This window comes from Lycium ferocissimum, chromosome 6 (assembly GCF_029784015.1).
Source record: "Lycium ferocissimum isolate CSIRO_LF1 chromosome 6, AGI_CSIRO_Lferr_CH_V1, whole genome shotgun sequence".
Lineage (NCBI taxonomy): Eukaryota > Viridiplantae > Streptophyta > Magnoliopsida > Solanales > Solanaceae > Lycium > Lycium ferocissimum.
In genome coordinates, this window is record NC_081347.1 from 16975305 (window position 1) to 16983931 (window position 8627).

The window sequence follows — 8627 nt, forward strand, 5'->3', positions numbered from 1 at the left end:
TAAAAAATAAATAAATTAAATAGGATATAAAAGAAAGTTGAACATAATTCCATATATTAAAACGAAATTCACAATGCAAATTACAAGTTCATAAGGACATGACTCTCCCACTCGGCTTCAAGTATTCGAACATACAACTCAAAAGGTTGACTTGGCCAAACCTCGTGATAAATATCAATTAAAATACTACCAAAGGTTCTCGGAAGGAATCTACTAAAATTGCAAAAGCATCCCAATCCGTGATTACAATAAAATTAGCAAGTTCATCCCGTTTCAACCGAAAAAGTTCAATATGTTCAGGCACTGAAGCATTAGGAGACATCTTAAAAACCTTAAACTCTTTGAATTTCTTCTCTCCTTCTCTTCGTATAGCCCTTTGATCCCTTAGTAGATTTTGCATTGCCCTGGGGACATTATTCCTTATGACTTCACGTCCTCGGGAAAATGTCCTACGATGACATACTCTTCTACGTTGTTCCGTTGCGCGATTTTGGGAACTCCTGCTTGGAGTACTTCGAGCTTGTTCCTGTCCAGCCATGTTTGAAATAGGAACAATGAAACAATAAGAATGGATATACCATTCAATGTGACAACATATGCCACAATTACTCGTAGAAGACCAATTTACGTTTAAGGATCATTGGGACTAAACAAATTTTATTACACTGAGGATACAGAGAATTATATACAGACCATCTTTATATCATGTACTCACAGCAAGCAACAACAACAACAACAAAAAATAATAGCAGTTCATTGATTTTTTTTTTCGTCCAATGTGATAAGATTCCACATACATATACTGGACCAACAATTCACTCAAAAACGTAATACAGTATTCTTGAGAATGAACCAACACTCAACAAAATACATTGTTTGTTGTCAAATACAAACTTAATTAGTTAAGCCATTAACAACAAAAACCTTATAAGTGTAAGTCCTTTTAAATGCAAAAAAGTGACTTAAAATTTTAAGGGCCATAAAAGCGGTGATGCTTTGATAAAAGAAGAATCACTTTAGTTCAGAGAATTGAAAGAATTAACTATAAATTTGTACACTGGTCTTCTCCCAAAATATAATTACAAGATATCATGTAAAGGCACCCCTTTTATCATTTAACAACAAGAACACACATATGACTTACTCATGATCCGTGGAGCCCATCTTCCAATAAAAAAAAATGAAAAAAAAAACTCCCGTTAATAATTGATGTGAAGGCAACAAAGTCACTTTTTGTATTGAAAGATGAGATGTTTTCAATATACATATACAATAAAAGCCAAACAACTTAAATTTCTATCCGAATTTATTTCTCTCCGTTTCAACACAAATTAAAAGACCCATCAAATTAGTTTGAAGAAAAAAAATTTGGACAGACACCGCAAACACATTCGCAAGAGACAGCGGCAATTTTTTTTTTTTCATCAATCATCCTCTCTAATCGAGTGGATTTATATATTATTATATAGCAAAACATTACAGAGAAGTGAGGACCCTCTGCACCTACCTTGTATGGACAAGCCCCAAACTAAGAGAGTGGTAGGATTTCAAGTAAAGCTTACAAAGAGATGGTGTTATACAGAAGAGTTACAACTCTTCTCCAATACAAAGACTACATCTCAATGAACATCAAAAGCATAATTTCTATACAACTTTCTATTCACATAAAAGGAGTTCATGTTGAGATTGTTCCTAAACGTGGCCATCTGCATTCTGTCCATGTTCATTTCGCCTTTGACTGCTTTAGGTAGGAGCTGAAAATCAGTAATCCAAGTTGTCGAACTGCACTCTAATCCCCAGTTGGATAAACAATCAGCCACCCTATTACCTTCTCTAAAACAGTGCTGTAACTTCCAATTATCAACTTGATTTAGCAACCTCCTGATCTTTAAAATAATGTCCATGATGTTCCAGGGAGGACTGCTGTTACCAAAAATCCAGTCCACCAGAATTTTAGAATCACTTTCTAACTCCACGTTTGTAAAACCTTTATGCACACACCATTCAATTCCAATCTCCATTGCCATAGCTTCAGAAACATTATTGGTATTAATACCAAAATTTGCACCAAAAGCAGCTACTAGGTACCCTCTGTGGTCTCTTATAATGCCACCTCCACCACTAAATCCAGGATTACCTTTAGAACAACCATCAGTATTAAGCTTCAAATAATTATGAGTTGGGAAGGACCATTTGACAGGCACAGAATTGAAATAGAATTTAGCCTGGTCCACGATATTCATGAACAACGTCCATTGCATAAAAGGATCGACACTGGGAAATTGCTTGTGGATAATCATGACGAGTCGATTGATCCTCATAATAATTCTGTGATAAGACATCTTCAAGTCTTCAAATCTAGCTTTGCATCTATCCCTCCATATTTGCCAAATTATAACTCCAGGAAGAATCTGAAGAGCCATATTCTGAATAGGGTTCTTCCCTTTTGTCAACCACCAACTAACAATTTGATGCCTCAGATTATTAGTACTCTGAAAAATTCCAAAGTGCTGATTATAGAATTTCCAAATCTTCTGGCTGATCAAACTTTTATAAAACAAGTGTTCAACATCCTCTTGATCATGATTCACACAACAAGAACAAATGGACGGCAAGTGCACTTTGAATCTTCTAAGATTAAGATCAACTGCCACTTTATTCCTGAACACTTTCCATAGAAAGAATGACATTTTGAAAGGGGATTTTTTGTGCCACATCATCTTATTAACCAAAGATGGACTTTGACTTTCTCTAATGACATTCCAAGCAGATTTACAACTAAATCTCCCATCTGCAGTCACATTCCAAACTGGCAAGTCACTAAGAATAGGGGAGTTAATAGTAATTCCTTGGATGTGATTCACAATATGAGCAGGAAGTTTTTGATTCAATTTCTCCAAATTCCATCTCCCCTCATCAATATATTCAGCAACAGCACCCCTGATGGAAGTATTAGCCATGCCAAATTGAGCCAAATCCCCCAGGCCAGACCAATTGTCCCACCAAAAGCTAGCATTTCCTTTGTTAACCTTCCAAAGAATAAGATGATCTATATTGCCTTTGATTTTCATCATCCTTCTCCAATTATGAGATTGAGCGTAACTCCATTTTCTAGCCACAGGGTGAATTCTTCTAGCATACTTTGCTTTCAAAAAATCAGTCCATAAGGAGTCTTCGGTTCTAAATTGCCACCAAAGTTTGGCCGCAAAGGAATCAGAAATATCATACAAGGATCTAATACCTATTCCCCCCTCCAATGTTGGTAAACATAGACTGGGCCACTTTGCCCAGTGGTATTTATGTTTACCTTCATTGTTTCCTCATAAAAAATTAGCAAAAATCTGTTCCATTTGTTTAAAAATGGTTTTAGGGGGTTGACAAATAGCTAAAAGATGAACTGGCATAGCAGATAGCACATGCTTAATAAGGATAATTTTCCCGCCAGTTGATAACCTCCCATAATTCCAAGAATTAACCTTTTTAAGAATTTTAGTAGCCATGTCAGCAAAGTATTGGATCAGCTTCCTACCATGGAAAAGAGGGCATCCCAAATATGTGATTGGAAAATCCACTCTTTGGACCTGTAAGATGCTGGAAACAATGTTGATTCTTTTTTCAGAAATCTTCTTATCCATCAGAAAGCAGCTTTTGGATCTATTAATCATCTGGCCAGAGTTGATAGCATAATCCTCCAGAACTTTCATAACCAGCTTTAAAGTTTTAGTCTTACCTGCACAGAAAATTATTAAATCATCAGCATAGGCAAGATGATTAATCTTAGGTCCTTCAGCTTGCATAGTGAAGCTAATGAACCTAGGATTATTGTATAGATTATTAAGCATACAAGACAGAGCTTCAGCAGCAATAATAAATAAAGCAGGAGATATGGGATCCCCTTGCTTTACACCTCTTTGAGATTTAAAAAATCCATGCCTTTTACCATTCACAACCACTGAATACCAGTTATTTGAAAGAAGATTCCATAAAATAAAAATCCAATTTTCATCAAACCCCATTTTCCTCATAACCGCACATAAAAAGTACCAAGATAGTCTATCATAAGCCTTGTTCATGTCAATTTTAAAAACCACATTACCCCCCTTATTCTCATGTTTAATCTCATGAATAATCTCTTGGGCAAGTAAAACATTTTCTCCAATAGACCTTCCTTTTACAAAACCACTTTGATTTGAAGATATAATTTTAGGAATAATGTTAGAAAGTCTTTCGGAAATCACTTTTGACACTATTTTCTGAGTTACATTACTCAGACTTATAAGTCTAAAATCAGAAAAAGTTTGAGGAGAATCAATCTTAGGGATTAGTATAAGGCACGTATTAGTAAAAAATCTGGGAAGTTGCTTTCCATTAAAAACAGCCCTGACAAGGTTTAAAATATCAGGGCCTACTATATCCCAGGATTTTTGAAAAAACAATCCACTAAAACCATCAGGTCCTGCAGAACTGTTTGGATTTATGTCAAAAACAGCCTTTTTTATTTCCTCCTCAGAAGGATTTTTGGTAAGAAGCTCATTATCAGAAGCACTAATTAAAGTAGGAACATATTTGAGAATATTCATATCAATGTGATTGTCCCGCTGAGAGAAGAGGTCCTGATAAAAATGAGCAGCTGCAGTGCCAATCTCTTCTTCCCCCTCAATCCAAGCATCATTATCACAAATCCTCTTAATTTGTAAATATTTCCTCCTGCCTTTTACCACAGCATGAAAGCACTTAGTGTTCTCATCTCCTTCTAAATTCCACTTTAGGTTAGCTTTTTGTCTCCAAAAACTGTCCACATGTCTGTGTTGTAGGATAAGTTAAGCTTTACCCTTATTCATCTTCATTCTGTCATTTTGATCCAACGAAGTCATATAATTATCTTCATTGGTTTTCACTTCTTCCTCCAGTTGTTGCACTTTCTCAAAAATATTTCCCACCTTGGTTCTAGACCAATTACCAAGAGCCCTGCTAGTATTCTTCAGTTTTTGCTGCAATTCCCAGAAAATGTTCCCAGCTGTTGGAGAAAACCATCTAGACTTAACCACCTCCTGATATCCATCAATCTCAGTCCAAAAATTCAGAAACCTGAAGTACTTAATATGAGGTTGCTAGCTATTTGTGCAATTAATTAGAAGAGGGAAGTGATCCGAGCTAACTCTAAGAAGATGTATGATATCAGATTTATCAAAACAATCTGCCCATTTTTCATTGCTAACCATTCTATCTAGCCTTTTCCAGATCACTTCCTCCTCCTTCCTTTCATTAGACCAAGTAAAAGTATTTCCAGAGAACCCATTATCTTTTAACCCACAATCCTGTAAACATTCTATAAAGGGGATACTCTTATTTAAACTATGAGGTTTACCCCCTTTTTTTTCCTCCATTGAAAGAATACTGTTAAAATCACCACAAACAGCCCAAGGGTCATCAATTGTAGAGGCAAATACTCTCATATACCTCCATAGATCTTCCCTACCTGAAGATCTTGATTTAGCATATACTATTGAAATAAAAATTTGTTTGGAAGACTCTAAGACAATTCTACAAGTAACCATCTGATCTTCTGAACAAAACACTGTACAATCAATGTCTTTACTCCAAAAAATCCAAATTTTATTGCTATTGTTGGCAAAAGCTCTCTGCATACCCAAGGTGTACTTGTAAGTATCAATCTTGGAATCATCAATAAAGGGTTCTTGTAGAGCCACAAAAGCAATGTTATGTTGATTTATCAAATATTTCAACCTCTCAGTAGAAGCCTGAGACTTCATTCCCCTAATATTCCAATTAAGTAACTTAATCATTAAGAGGGTTATTAAGAGGTTTTTGATCTTTCTTCTTTTGATTCCTTGTAATAGGTGTAACTCTTGCTTGTCTTTCAAGTTTATCTTTTTTCATCTTCCTAGGAGAGCAGATTTCTTGAGTGTTACACCCTTTATCATCATTTTTTTTCCTTTCCCATCATTGTCAGGCTCCTTGTCAAAATCTTCAAATTGTTCCTCTTCTGTATCCTCATCAACTTCTGACGAGTCTGACGTATTTTCCTCTTCGGATGAAGACACCTCAGCCCATTCATCTTCCTGCACCTTTTCATTCAAAGCCTCATCTTCTTGTTGATTCAAAATAGATGTTTCTTCTACTTTCTCAGAAATCTCAGTCTGATCCATTTCTTCTTAGAGTAATTCATCAAAACTGTTTTGTGTTATGGGAACCTCTTGGGATTTCTCAGGAAACTTTACAATAGGGTCACCTTCTTTAGTCTTTTTGTTGGCACTTTTCCTGGATTTTCTACTACCTGTTGGTTCCCATCCATCTTCAAATAGAACCACTTCCAGTTCCTTAGGGTCATTTATCATAAATGTTCTAGGTGTTGAAGCTTTATTATTCTTTTGTTGATTCTCCATATTTGTTTCCTTCCCTTTATTAAACTGAGACTTTGGATCTCTACCAGCAAGATTGTTGATTTCCTTGCTGGTTTTGGGTTGTTCCTGTTTGTTAACCACATCAACCTCTTCTTGTTGTTGCACCTCCCCATTATTTGGGGCTATCTTGTTATTTCTTTCTTGTTCTCCTCTGATCTCCTTGTTGTTATCCATCCCTTTGCTCACATTATTAGAACCAGTCTTCTTTTGTTTATCATTCTCAGGCCATGGTTTGTCAACCCCAAAAATACCCCCTGTAGGTTTGAAGAAAGTTCTAGGAGGCTCACTCTGACCCCTTTTCATTCTATTCTGCTTCTTTATGTTGACGTATCCTTCCCTGCCTCTTGATTGAATTTGTGTATTTTTGGGGGCTTCTTTATTGCTTTTAGGATCATTCTCCATTATCTCAGGCTTCTTCGCATTTTGATCCTTCTGATGATTTACCAACTTGCTGTTGCTTTTATCCTCCACCTCTTTCTTTTCTTCTTGTCTTTTCTTCTCCAAAACTCTACAATTAGCAACATTGTGCCCCAATTTCCTACAATGTCTGCAGTATTTAGGGATGTTCTCATATTCGATTTTTTGTTCAAAACCTTTCAACGGAGAACTATCATCTTCTGAACCAATCCACACACTCTTTATTAAAGGTTTGAGAAGATCAACTTCGACCCTTACTTTTGCCATACTAGGTCTAGTCATACCTTTTGTAGCAGCATCAATCTCCAATAGGGTACCAACTTCGGCAGCAATTTGCTTAACATAGTGCCAATTATGCAAATGAAAAGGAAGTCCAGGAAGAAGAACCCAAATTGGAACAATTGGAATATCCTCCTCGGGTTTAAAATCGGGAGTCCATTTTTGAAGCCAAATTTGGAACCCATCAATCTCAATCATACGTTTATACAGAATAAAATTGAAATCTTCATCATTGTTGAAAGTAAGAAATATATTGAAATTATCAAACACACCTAATGTTCCAGTGCCTTTGAGAGGAAATTTTTCCGAGAATTTTGACCTAAGTGAATCAATTTGAGGTCTGCTCTTCAGAAATCGGCCCACAATAGTCCTTCTACACCGAACTGCCATCTTTCCATTGTAATCTTTAGTTCTGAAAACCAGTGCCGGCATGCCATTGTGGGTAGTTCTACGAGCTTTAAACCATTCCTGTTCCTGACGATTTGGAATCACAGTAGAACCAGGAGCATCAGAGAGAGCATTAGCAAAAGAGAAATCTTGGGCGTTTCCCTTAAATAGGATTGCCCTATTCGGGGCTTCCTTTTGGTCGGATTGAACCACCGGCGGCGAGCCTAGCGGCGGCCCCATGGCCTTGTCGGAGGAATAACGGTAAGAATATTATGAGGAACGGTAATATTTAGGGATTTAATGAGAAGCGCGTGAAACGCGTTCTTTTTTTAGAGAGAGAAAAAGATTTAATTCTGCCGTCCTTTTTCTTTCGATAAGCTTATGATATTAATTATATTTTTCAGTTTTTACTATGTTGATTAAAATTCTTGAATTGTTCAATAGTTTTTGTTTTTTTTTTTACTTTATATGTTGAGATTTTACTTAATGCTACAAATAAAAAACCTTTGTAATGCCGTCATGTAAGCTTCTCTTTTTCCAAATTTATAGAGAATTAAAGAAAAGATGAAAAGATAGTGACGATTCTTCAATTGTGAAGGATCTTAATCACAAGAAAACCTTTAAGAAGACCCTATTTATTTATAATTCTTTTTTTAGAATCTTTTTTTTCTTTTTACCCCTAATTAATGTTCATTTCGTATTCAACAAAATAGTCACATAGCATAGTTAAAAAATTAAAGGGAGATAAAAGAGTGAACCTCAAATTGAAAAGAAATGATATCGATCTGATGCATGGTCGGAACTCAGATCAGAAGATGACCTCGACGTGGATATGGAGCCTTGACCAAACACCTCCAAGAGCGACCTCGATTGTGAACACGACAACTTGATTGGACCCGCGTAACACAGTTTCCGGATTTTAGTTTCAATTTATGTGACGCTTTTTGGATTATGCTTTTAGACATTAAAAGTGCAATTTGCTCATCTTTTTCAACTCCATTTACTCTTATTCGAATTATTCAAAAAGGTACTAACAACACCGGTCTAACTATAGTCAAAAAGTGATGTTCAATTCCCTTTCCAAGAAGGCAAGAAACATATCACACTACCAACTTTCAT